Source organism: Urocitellus parryii, unplaced genomic scaffold, assembly GCF_045843805.1.
Source record: "Urocitellus parryii isolate mUroPar1 unplaced genomic scaffold, mUroPar1.hap1 Scaffold_37, whole genome shotgun sequence".
NCBI lineage: Eukaryota > Metazoa > Chordata > Mammalia > Rodentia > Sciuridae > Urocitellus > Urocitellus parryii.
Window position 1 is genome coordinate 5,174,440 of NW_027553327.1, and position 14,198 is coordinate 5,188,637.

The window sequence follows — 14,198 nt, forward strand, 5'->3', positions numbered from 1 at the left end:
TGTATGTATATATTTATAAAACATAACTTATTGCCAGATAATGTATATGTATATAAAGGTATATATACATATATATTATAAATACATTTATAAAACACCATAAATTACATATGTAAATCTACCATAAAATTGATTTTAAAAGACAAAACTGAATGATTTTCTTACCATTAATATTTCTCTTTTTTTTAAAGAGAGAGAGAGAGAGAGAGAATTTTTTAATATTTATTTTTTAGTTTTCGGTGGACACAGCATCTTTATTTTATTTTTATGTGTTGCTGAGGATCAAACCCAGCGCCCCGTGCATGCCAGGTGAGCATGCTACCACTTGAGCCACATCCCCAGCCCACCATTAATATTTCTACCTTTCAAAAGGAGGAAAAGACAAAGCCACGACTTTAATAATAAAATGAAAGTATGGCACTGACCAAAAACTCAAATTCTGGCACGGTTTTTATAGTTGCAACAAATTGTCTATAGGCTAATTTTAATAATAAAAAGAATGCTGTAGACATAACTGCAATGGGAAGCAAATAAAAATGACTTATCAATGGAATTATAGAACTCCTTTAAGATTTACTTGCAGCATCTAAATTCTTATCATGTAAATTTTTTTTAAATTTATTTTTTATTTTTTTATTGGTTGTTCAAAACATTACAAAGCTCATGATATATCATCTTTCATACATTTGACTCAATTGGGTTATGAACTCCCATTTTTACCCCAAATACAAATTGCAGAATCACATCGGTTACACACTCACATTTTTACATAATGGCATATTAGTGACTGTTGTATTCTGCTATTGTTTTTTAAGTCAATGATTTTTTAAAACAAGTTTTAAAACACAGTAACTTTTAGATAAATGAATATTGCTCACTTATTTCAGTTGTACTGGCCAGTTTCTGAAATAAGGTTTTCATGTGATGAATCATTCACAGAGAAAAAAGTTACCTTATTTGTCACACTCTTTGTTCTGTTTGAAAGTCTCAGGAGAGAGAAGCCATCAAAGTCAGTAGAAGCCTTTCACAACCAAGAATCACACAAAGCATGAGATCAGTCAAGTGAGCTATGAGTCATCAAACAGCATTTAAGCAATTTTAAGTTTAAAAAATTCATATGTATCTTAGTTAGAAATCAAGGGCTCATATATTTTTAATTTAATAAATTATATATATTTTCTGTCTTGACTCTGCCATAGATATCACAAGTCACTCTCTAGCCCTAATTTTGGACTCTATCATTTGATCTCTAGCATCATTTCTAGTTTTACCATCAGTTATTGAGTTTTAATATGTTGACAGTTATTAATGTCCAAAATAGGGACAAGGTTCTTCCCCAGATGAAACTAATATTCTATGTCCAGATGAAACCGGACAACCACATGAAATAAACTTCCAATGAGTAATACAGGTATTTTAAAAAGATGTTTGTCTTAGTTAGAATGACAACAGGATCAGAGCCGGGATACAGCTCAGTGGTTGAGCATTTACTTAGCACAATGTGCGGACTTGATCCCCAGCAAAGAAATAACTGAGTAAGTGTAAGGTTGGATCAAATTGAGATCAATCCTGAGCATAGCATTTTATAAAGGACATCAAAAATTTGAATTAATCCAGAAAGTAATGGTCCGCTGAGTATCACTGTATGTAACAAATAGATCTAGAACCTTAATTAAACATGTAATTTTTGAACACCTCTTTTGTGATTAAAATTCTAGAAGCCTTCCAGAAATTTATGAAGAATTATGATAAATTTCTTTTTGATACCACTCCTCCAAATAAGGATAGTTCATGACACAACTTTCTATTGCCTTTCTCTTACATTCCTAATAATTCAGAAAAGTTTTTTCTTTTTCTTTATCTTTTTTTGGGGGGGTGGGGGGTGAAGGGAGGTACCAGGAATTGAACTCAGGAGCACTCAACCAGTGAGCCACATCCCCAGCCCTATTTTATATTTTATTTAGAGACAGTGTCTCACTGAGTTGCTTAGGACCTTGCAGTTGCTGAGGCTGGATTTGAACTGGCCATCCTCCTGTCTCAGCCCCACGAGCCACTAGGATTGCAGGCATGTGCCACTGCACCTGGCTCTGAAAGTTTTTTTTTTTTTTAAGACCCTGCCAGGCACAAGGCACACAACTAGTGAGGCATCTTTTATTTGCTTGATACTTGCTCAATATATTCTTTATAATGTTTACATTAGTGTACTCTCATATTTTGAATTTCTGGAGGGAGTATATCCACTTAAAAATTGCCATTTGCCCAACCTAATATCAGGATTATCCATGCTCTTAATTGATAGCCCTTTTGAATTATGTGTCCCTATGATTTAAACACTTTCTAGAGGCTATTGGTTATTCCACTTGTTCATAGAATTTAGTGTATGCTTATATTTCTATGTCCCTGGTGTACTTCAGTTGCTCAAAAATGCTTTTAGGATGGATATATCTGCTGAATAAGATTTATTTGATGAATATGACGGATGACAGGAAGAGAATTTCATGTTAGGCATGAGATAGCTTCTACCATAAGAATATCCACTGCCCCTCTCATTATACTTGGATTTCTTAAACACAAATTCTGAGTTCAAACCAAAAAATATGAGACACTTGCAAGCTGCATTTATGTATCAGTAAATTAGTCATCTTAGAATACTCAGATTTCATTGGCAGTCATAAAAATAGGTTACTATGCAAATACTTATGGTTTTGCTATTTGTAGGCCAAACAAGTAGTCCAGTGGGATGTCAGTAGGTGTCAGTGGGAGAGTGAAGACATTTCTTTTTGGTAATTTATTTCTAGATGTGGTTTTTTTTCCCTTTTCTCAGATAAACTCTCTCAGGGAAGATGGACTTTTTCCGTACCCTACAGAGAGATTAGTGAATGCATAATCACACTGTGACAGGTCCCGTTCCAATGTGTTTCTCATTAAATTCTCTGTTGTCCCCTCTGTGGGAAACTGGAAAATTTATCAGATTTTCATTTGGGGAGGTGAATTTCTGCTGAGGAGGCAAGACAATGTCTTTTACTCTCCAGAGAGCAATTATGGCTGTGCTTCCAACAGCAGTACTTCATTATATGATAGGGTCCTCTTTGTAGGATGTGTGCATTCCATAGCCTGTTTCCATACTCTGGCCCAAGTTATATATTTACATTTCTAAAATTTTGCTAGTTGTCCTACATTTGCCTCAGTAGAATGCCCCTGAGAGTACGTGTATCTGTAGACTAGCATATTAAATGTATAAGGAGAATATACAATGACTACCATAGCAGTCTCCATCCTAAAATAGCATTTGAGAAAATGAGTTTAAATTTTGGAAAGGAAAAGAAGCATAAAAGTAGCAGGGTCTCAGTCAATTCTTTTCCTTTTTTTTGCATAAAAGATCATTAAAAAGGGCTGAGAGTATGTTTTCTGTTTAAATAGTGAAAGAACAATATTTATCACAATGACTATTATAAAATCCTTCTGAGGCCTGGATTTCCTGCAAAAGATGATTAGGGGGGAAAGTCGTGCTCATTTAAGTTCTGACATTAGTTGTTTTGCTGTGTATAAAATTGGGTCAGTCTGAGATCGTTTGTTTCCACCTTAGAAATCACATTGTCTAGGATTCTTGGCCTTTCCTGACTGGAGAACAAGGGAGTAAATGAGAGAAATACATACATCCCACCTTGCTGGTGCAGTGCACAGAAAACAAGATTTATCTATTAGTCCAAGGAGTCTAATGTTTAATGATGTGAAATCAACTGGGTCTAGCAAAACTCTGAGGTCCCAAGGAGTCAACTTAAACTAAAAGAATAATGATTTCTTGGTCACTAGTTATACATGACAAAAAACTACTAATACATTTCTAATAAACATATTCAGTTCATTTAGCTCCTTATGCCTGGCATTGTGCTAGGGTTCTGGGATTAGAATTAAATATAATACCACCCCCTACACACACATACTACCCTCAGTCCTGGGAATTGAACCCAGGGCTTCATGCATGCTACAAGTGCTTTACCACTGAGCTACATCCCCAGCCTTTTTAATTCTATTTTGAGATAGCATCTCACTAAGTTGCTCAAACAGTCCTCAAACTTGAGATCCTCTTGCCTCAGCCTCCTGGGACACTGGGATTATAGATATGTGTTTCTACACCTTGCTATCATATCTGTTTTGAGGGAAATTTATAATCTTGCTTATATTATCAAGCCAGTGAATCATATCATTGGATGTTATATCCAGTTCTCAGTAGGTCAAAATGACACTTATTCTTGTCAAAGAAATTTATTATGTTAGGACACTGTTTACCATAATAGACCCAAAAAATTATGTTGTAGGTTACTTTACATATATTGGTACTAATTCACAAGTTCCTTTGGTGCTCCCTTTGGGAATTTATAGTATGTTTTCCATGCTTATTGACATACAGGGTGTTGCCAACTGTTCAAGATTTTTTCCCCTGTGTTCATTTAAATATAACTAAGGATCCATCAGAGTATAGGAAAATCATATGTAGGTTTTTAAAGGAGACCTCAAACCATCTGTTATAAACAACATTGACCTGATAGCTAGAAATGGTAAATCAATGACCATAGGATTTCTCAGAAACTGGAAAAACTGACCTGTGCTTTCCAGACTCGAATTTATTTTCTAAAACAAGGATGCCTATACCATAGAAACAGTGAATTTAAAAAATCAAGGCATGAATGTGGCCCTGTGTCTGACTTAAATTTTCAGCTCTTTTTCTACCTGATTGCTGAAAGCAAGAAAATTGTTAACAATTTAGCACATTTTTTTTTAATAAAACATCACCTCCCAGTGTTGGTCTTAAACAAAGGATTAGATATCAGACTCCCTTTGAGAACAGCTGCTGCTCTTTGGACTGGTAGGATTAGTGCAAAGCAATTCTCCCCCAGGACGTTTGAGGGGCTGGCAAATGTTGCTGTGTCTACCTTGCGTGTTAGAGGCACCCTTGCAGTGCTTTCAGCCAGCGTTCCTGTAACTTTGGCCTACAGTCAATAAACTATTATTTCACGTCTCTTTCCCTGAGGGTGTGCTCAGAGGACCACCCTGCAAGTGTCTGCCTCTGTGGTCACAGCTTCAGGCTGTGGGCGTAAAGGTGGGTGTGGAGCCAGAGGCAGTATGAGCGGGCAGGATCTAGTGTGGTTAAAATTCGGGATCACTGGTCTGCCTTTAGGGAATCTGGAGCCTACTTCATGTCAACACTCATTCTGGGTAGAGAAGCATGTCCACCAGAGGATTATCATCAAGCATCAGCATGACTCACTCAAGGGTTAATGCAAGGAAACATTCATAAGAGGTGAGGTTGTAGGGTGAGAGAAAAATAGAGGCCTCTTGTACTTCTCACCAGGCAGTGCTGAATGTCTTCTTCCCTTTAGGAAGGAGATTCTCAAAGTTTCCAAAAGCTTTCAAAAGGGCTCCAAGTGACCCCTTTCTTCTTAACTCTTTAAAACATGTCATTGAAAACAAGTCATGATTCATCCATCAAAACAATAATGCATTAAATGAGCATCTAAGGAACTGAATGATTCAGGGACTGGTCAAGAATCTAATTGTCTAGTAAAGAAACTCAGAGGCTGAGGAGAATAGAGACAGTTTTGTATCACTTAAGAAAATAAGAGGAAAAATGAAAATCATGTCTCATATTGATTTGGGGGCCTAGTATCAGCTCCCCACCATTCTCTAAAAGGGCATATTTAGCTGTTGTCAATTATAGTTTGGATGGCTTCCTTATTTATTCCCTGTTTGTTTTCCATAGACATGGGTTGAATCCTTATTATATGTCAAATACAGAATTAAATATTGAATACACAGAGATAAATGAGACATGACTTCTTCCCTCAAGAAGCTTAAGGAACATGGACAATGATACAAGTAAGCTCTATTCTATAGTGGAGGGGTTGGGACTTATAGACAGTAAAACTAGTATTAGTAACTTGACTACTATAATTATGACTACTTTACATTTGGACTGTCCTTTAAAGTTTGGCACTTTTAGGTTTCTGAATATAGATAGCATCTCTTATTTAATTAGATGTAGAAGTAAGTCATCTGAGAGGAAGTGGATAGTTTTTAAGGTGTTGGCACTCAAACCTGAGATACTCTGGAACTTGGTCCAAATTCCCTCTTCAAAGTGTGACACTCCATCCCCACTTGCTGAAAACACAGCTACTGAAGGTTGTGCTTCTTCTTCTTGGGGAATTGCTGTGGGTACGGTTACACCCACACCACAGGCAATGAGGTCTTTGGCTGATTCAGAGATACAGTGGCCTGGCCTTATGATCACACTTTTCAATAAATATGAAGGACTATCCCAGCTTTAAACTCCACTAGGAGAAGCCAAGATCTCCGTTGCAACCATGCAAAATCACCTTCCTCCTCTGCCCTGTCCTTTTTCCTTCCTTCTGGGTAGTGATACAGGTAGACTCCAATACTCCCGTTTAAATTTGAACACCAGATAAATGATTAATAATTTTACAGCCTAAGCATATTCTAAATATTGCATAAGCAGCCTCTATTTTTATTTGCTGAGTCTGACAACCCTTGTTATAAGTATCACTCTTCAGAGTACTCCTCAGAAAACCTCACTGGGATACTTTCAGCCTCATGTTTCTAGGGAATCTGTTCATATAGGCATCATATGGTCAGTGAAAACAAGGGACTACCCTGGACTGACAACTTCATGCAGAGTAAGAAAAGGACCCTATATTTATATTTGGCGGGGGGACATGGTTCAACATTCTTGTGAGCATAGTGAATTTTTACGCAACATCAAATTTAAAAAATTCAGTGGCTACAACAAACTGTAAAATACAATGCTATCTATCCAAAGCAAGATTTTGAAGCATTAACTCCTTGTCCCATCTCCCCAAACAATAGGTGGGAGTATGTGTTCATATTGGCACACATGGAGTTTATTTTCCTCAAATATACAAGGCATGTCACCAATCTGTGACTTATTGCCAATGTTTCTGAAAATCTCTGAAAACGTGACTTACTCCATCCTTTATGAAACACAACTTTTACTTGTTTTCCAAAAAAAGGCCCATGCCTTTCAGCTACCGGCTCCTTCCTTATCTGTTTGGCTAATGCCTCTTCTACCTGACCTCTAACCCTGGGACCCCAGGGTTCAGTTTTTGCTGCTTTTCTATTCACTCCCTAGACTCACTTCCCTGTGATCTCATCTTCACTTTAAATACCACGTGTGGGCTGATGACTCCCAAGTTCAAATCTCTAGCTTCAGCCTCTCCCTGTGCTCCAGGTCCACATCATCAACTGCCTGCTCTGAACTGCTGCTTAGATGTCTAATGGGAATCTCAAACCTAGCAGGTCTCTATCTCAACTCTTGTTCCCAAACCTGTTAAGCTTCCAGCCTTCAGCAGTTGAATAAACAGCATAATGATTTATTCAGCCACTTGAGCCAAACATCTAGGAATCATCCTTGCGTCTTCTCTTTTTCTCATAACTCTCATCCAATCTACCACAACTCCCAAAATAAATTCTGAGTCTTATCACTTCTCTCTCTCAGTACTGTAACCTTAGTCCAAATCACCCTCATCTTTAGCTTGGTCTATTTAAATAGCTTCCCTTATTCTCATTGTGGTGAATTTTACAGAGAATTCAGAATGAAATTCTAAAAAGACAAATCTCATCATTTTCCTGCTTAGAACCCTTAAGTGGCTTGCCCACTGGAAAGGATCTGATTCTTTCCTCATTCTTCTGTTAACATCTCCTACTCTCTGCAGCCTCAGGAACTCTGTCCTACCTTTCCTGGTTCTTCACCAACTGCTCAGAGAAGCCTTCTCTAGTAAGGGTCTGAAGTGTCTTTTCCATATTTTCATCAGAGCCTTTTTTTGTGCTTCCTAATCAATCTTACATACTTCTGTGTTCACTGGTTCCCCCAGGGCAGGGCATGTAAATGGTCTGTTTCTCCCCAATAAAATAGACAAACTTTGTTTGCCTGATTAACTACAGTATCTCTGGTGCATGCCACAAAGAAGACACCCCCAAAGTTATTGATTGAAAGAATGAGAACACTCAGTTTGGTTACAACACTTTTTTGACAACACTAATTTCTCCCAACACATTTGATAAACTAGGGAGCAGTTTGAGTGTAATGTGAATTTTGTGCTGGCTTATATGCAATTTCATTTGTGAGAAACACTATTTCTGCTGGACTGAGCTGTCTATGAATTCACAGAATACAAACACACACCTCTCAGGATCAGTGAGCCACAGCTGACTGCACCTGGTGTTATAACTTCCCACCTGCTTTCAGGTAACTCTCCTTTAGCCATGTTATGGGGTGAATTTTGTCTCCCCCTAAAATTCATATGTCGAAGCCCTAACCCCCAATGTAACTGTATTTGGAGATATGGGCTTTACAGATGTAATTAAGGTTAAATGATGTCATAAGACTGTCCAACAGTCCCTAAAAGTGGAGGAAGAGACACCAGAGCTCTTTTTCTGCCCATGTGCAGAAGAAAGGCAAAGGAAAGACAAAGCCAGTTTGCAGACCAAGAAGAGAACCTTATCATAAACCACCTCTGCTGGCAAGTTGATCTGGGACTTCCAGTCACCAGAACTGTGAGAGAAGAAACTAGATACTTAACCCACCCAGATGGTGGAATTTTGTTATGGCAGCTCAAACGGATGAATGAAAAACAATTGAGAACATCTCACAGGCAACAGCCCTGTTTCCAGCGCCACCTTGGACTTGTGGCCCAACACCTTCCCACCTTTTAATTTTCCCCTCTTTCAATCTTTTTGAATATTTCTATTCTCTGCTCTCTCACTCTCTTTTCCCCTATAATAAAAGTTTTAATCTCCCTTCTATGTTTTCTTCTCTTCATCTTTTACCCAGAATACACTAAAGCTTAAATGCAAGCAAACTTCAGCCCTTTTTAAAGGCAAGACCTCATACTTACCATACTATTCATATATTTCTTAACCATTTAACATATGCGAAACTGTGCTGGTATTTTTGTTGGGTTCCAATCCTTTTTATCTGAATGTTATTCGTTTAACCTAATTTCCCCATGGGTCCCATAGCTTTTATTAAGCAATTTTACATACAGTATTGACATTTAGAAATGAGTGTGTTGGGCTATAGCAGAAATGACTGCTATATTCTTTTATTCTTACAAAAATTCAGTGAGCTAGATTTATTCTTATTTTATAGATGAAGCAGAAGATTGAAGTATTAGGTATAAGCCACCATGTGTTCCTTACTGCGCCAAATATACTTCTGTGGTGCATCTTCTGATGTTAATTCTTATTTTTAAATGCTACCAGTTTTAATCTGATCATACTCAAAGTAAATTTCTCTTTGTGTTATATTTACCTTGGCAAAAGGAAATGAAGATAAGTCTTATATCACTTAGGTCTAAAGTCTATGATTAACAATACATTCTAGATTGAATTTTTAAATGATATATCATTGTTACTGGGCTCAATAAGTTGACAATTGCTTGTTGCATGCCTCATTTTATTTTTAGGTCATATATACATTAATTATTAAATAATATCAGTTGCAAGTCACATAGGTCAGCAGCATTCTAAAATAAAGTCCATTAATATATAAATATCCATTTTAAATATAACTTTAAGAAGCCATACATTTTTATCAGATACTATTTATCAAATTTACTATATACAGATATGTAAAAATGATGACTTATTCTTCATGTATATTTGTGTCACCTCATTGGTCATATAAGTTCTATAAAGGGGAGCCATTTCAATGCCCTCTCGATATTGGCGAAAGCTAACTGGCAAATAGAAGTCTGTATCTGGACTTAGCCTGGCTATGAATTAGCTGGAAGGCCTTAGAAATCTTATTGGGATTTAGCCTCATAACTTGTAAAATTCCCCAGCAATGTGATCTGGGTCTGCGGTTTCCCCTTCAGCCAGTTTCCAAATTGTATGCATGTAGGGATACAAAGAGTTCTCCAAGGTGTGGATGAACTCTATGCTCCCCCACCATAACTCTGCTGTGGCTGCAGGCTCCCTTCAGAAAGACCCTATGGATAGACATGAATAAGGGAAAGCCTTCTCTTATAATACCCAGACACTGAATGTTCTGCAGTCAGAAAAGGTCTATTTAACAATTACAGATTACTACTACTGAGGGGAAGGGTTGGATGCCAATAAAACATGGCTACTGTGATCAATGTAGTTAAATGAATGGTTGAGAAGATCAACAAACACTTCATCTCTTCTGCTAGTGTACATTAGTTCTCAAAGGTGTTTTAACATCATTCCAAATGATGTCCAGGTGGGGACAACCAATGATTCCCACTTAGAGGTAACCAAAGCCTTTCATTGTTTGTACTAAATTTAACATTTGGCTCAACTTGACTCTCCTAAGATAGATTGTTCTTCCTAGTGTGGCTCCCATTAATTTCTGATACAGAAGCTAAGTTCTCTTCTAAAACTCTTTCTTTCTCAGAGATAATTCTTTCCAAATGAAAAAAAAAGGGAGAGGGGGAAAATATAATAGTTATAAATATGACAAAAACCAAGGCAAAGACATAAAGATGCACACAATGAAGATGGAAGTTGAACTAAATTGCTGCTAAGGCACTATCCCAATCTTAGCTTTTAAAAGAACACATAAAATGTACTCCCTAGGTCATAAACATGTTGATTGACCAGCTGCTACCTTAATTATAAGTCATTTGATCAAGAGCATATTAAAGTGGAATACCATAGTAATAGCACCTAGAACCTTAACAATGTGCTTCAATATTTTGGTGATATGCCACACATTCAATAATAAGGTACTCATTTATTCAGAAAGTTTATGATCTTGTCTCTCAGGGGTTTGATAATACTTATTTCCCACATATCCTGAGTAGGAGAAATGAGAACACCATCATCAATAACAACCAAACAAGCAGATTTCTGAGTTCTACAAAAGATGATTTGTTTTGTCTTCAAAATACCATCAATGGCAAAAGAAAGGGCACTGGAAAAATGACGTGTATTTTTAGCAGAAGTTATGACCACTCATATGATTCAGTGTAAAATGTGTCACTTCTACATAATAGGCTCATACTCCCTATTGTGCTAATTGAACTATGTACATTTGATGCATTCCCTATTCATGTTGAAGCCTGGGGAACAAATGATACAAGTCAACAGTCATGGCAATTGGACACACTGGATATCTTTCTTCTTTGACTCTGAGTCAGTCTCCTCAGTGGATTACTAAACACATTCCAGAAATATCATAAGTTACTACTGGTCTAAAAATGGATATAATTAACCATGAGTAAACCTACCGCAGTGCTTGATGTAATCTTTAAGCTAATTAACACAAGCTATTTACAACAGACTTATTCCACATTTCTAAAGGTTGCACATACCTTACTACAAGTTCATAGACATTGCCATTACAAAAAAAATCTGCTCCCCAACATATTTGGACAAAGACAGGAGATAGCTGCATTGTAACAGATCTGGAGGAATAACTATGTTAACTGTGATCAGAGCCAGCCCAAGATGTGGGAATCCTATATGAAGTTCTTTATTTTAAGGATTCACCAGTATATACCTCTGGGTGTGGCCTTACTATGATCTGGAGCAATCCGATGCTTGAGATCTGATTGCTGCAACTCAGTTGTTTTTATTGCTATGCTACCAGCTGCTTTCCTTGGTGGAGAGAGAGATGATTCATTCTTAAAATTCTCCTTCTCTTCAGGTCTGACATTGCTATTAAATTCTAGAAAATAAGGCTCCTTTTTTCGCTGTCTCCTAACGTGCTCCTAGCTCAAACACTATTTTCCATGGGAAAACCTTTAATTCTATGAGGACTTACTAAAAGACACATGGGACAGGGTAGAACATTTTTGCAAAATTTGTAATCTTTTCATTCATGTTCAACCAAAATTTCTTTTCTTTATTTTTTGTTTCATTCCTTATTTTATAGCTAAAATATATGCTATTCTTTATGTTTGATAGTTTTTGAAATCCAACAATGATATGGATCAATCTTCATACTTTTTTCTTTTTAGTGCATTATAGTTGTACATAATAGTTTGGTTCATTTTGACATAATCATACATGCCTGGAATTGAATTTATTGAATTGAATCCATTTTATTCCTGTCAACCAGTATTTTTTGTGGGCCAGATACTGTGCCTCCGCTCACTTTGACATCATCTCGTCAATCTTCACAACTACTGCACGTATATAGTAATTTCCCCTTTTTTTAGGATGAGGAAACTGAGGCATTGCATAAACCTCACAGGACTGCAAGCAGAGCTGAGAGTAAAATTCAGCTTAAAAACTTAGCCAGACTAAGTTTTAATTTCTACATTGTGTTAATCCTTGAAACTATATTACATAGTTCAAAACATAATTTTTCCCTTTTTTTTGAGATAGCTATGGGGGTGCTTTAGGGTTTAGAAAAGAAAACTAAATGGTCAGGTGTAAATTTGGTTTGCGGAGCCTAGACATGGAAAATGAATGGTTTGCGCACTAGCATATATGAGACATGCACCCAGCACGCAGGAATAATGATTAAATGAGAGGCTGGAAATGGGTTATAGACATTAAAGTCGATCTGCTTTAGTTCCCCTGTACTTCCAAAGGTGCCTAATGATGTTTTGGTACATTGATTCATTTTAATTCATTCTGATTTTTGAAAAATAACAGAATTTTCTTTCCAAAGTTACACCTAGAGCTATGCCTAGATGTGTTTTCATATCACAGAATAAAATTACCTTTTTTTTTCTTTTGACATCAAAAATCCAGAAAATAAATTACAGGAGTCAATCACCACAAAACCCAAGACCCAAATACTATCTTTGAGATACCTTGGCCTCATTATAATTTGACCTGATCTTATTTAGGAGTAGTTGAGAATATTTCCCTTTTTCTTAGCTGTCAAGATTCAGTTGATACATCACAGATCCCTAAAGCTATGTAGGGAACTCTCCCCTTAATTCCATCAGCTTCATTTCTAAGCATCTGTAATAGTCACGGCTAGGTTCAGTGAGAGTTCTGCTTGCTCTGAGCGTGAGATCATTCGCAAAGTAATTACAGTGAGTGTGCAGTGAAAATATGTGGTGAATATAATGTCAGGAAATCATGCAAATTTTATTATCATCAGTGAAGTGGTGGCTGGTGGAGAACTTGTCAGTATTTGCAACTTGAAGCCTAATTACCTTGATTTACTTGTAGTACCATTCATAACCTTGCTGCCGTGCTGTTCCTGACAGCACTTCAGCATTTTACAAGAAAGGAATAATGTCATGTAAATAATTTAAAAACAATAAATCATTTAGAGTGGCTTTAAACCAAAACCTAATGCAGTAGCTGGCTGAGTACTTGCTGCACTTGACAGGTAGCTGGCATGCAGACTTCATCCATGTCTAAGAGGTATTTACTCTTAAAATCCACAAATTCCAAACAGGCAGATAGGGAAAAAAAAGAGACCAAAAGCCTCTTCTGACTTGACTAGAACTTTCCTTTTTTAGGTGATATAGAAAATAAGGAAATTAAAATCTACATAGGATACTTCTACTTCAAACACAGAATTGCTGAGTTATGCTAGGTAAATGACTAATTAAGGCTGATTCTCCAAGCAAAGCTGACTGAATGTTGGAGGGGTACTTAACATGCCTGGGGTGGCACCCCTATCTTCAGCCACCCCCACAGAGCTGGAGGGAAAAACCTGAAAGGTGGGGAGTAGGATGAAGGCACTAGGCTGACAGTCACCAACACTGGGAGGGCAACAACTCTTCTCTCTGGTCAGTTCTATTCACACAGAGCAGATAATGAAAAGCAAAAACTCAGCAGAAAAAGCTTCTACTTAAGGAAAAAAGGTAGGATGGCTTCCATTATGCCAGAGGGAGAGCTGGGGCTGCCAGCTGCTTTTGGACAATTGCCTTCCTACTGGGTGCCAAGCATGTCATTATCTTTTTCAATCCTCACAACAATTCTCTGAGGTAGGTATGATTATCCCCTTTTATAGATAAGGACAAAACCTGAGTTAGATTAAGTAATTTGCCTGAGATCACCAGCTAGGAAGTGACTATCAGGATTAAGTCTGAATCTGTCTGACTAAGGCTTCTCCTGCTGTATTCCCTTCCCCCTATAGAAATGAGTTATTCCTTAACTTTATCTACCAATTCACTTACATTTTGAGGTAATACCAGAAACATTTAGAATAGTGGAACTCCTGTGGT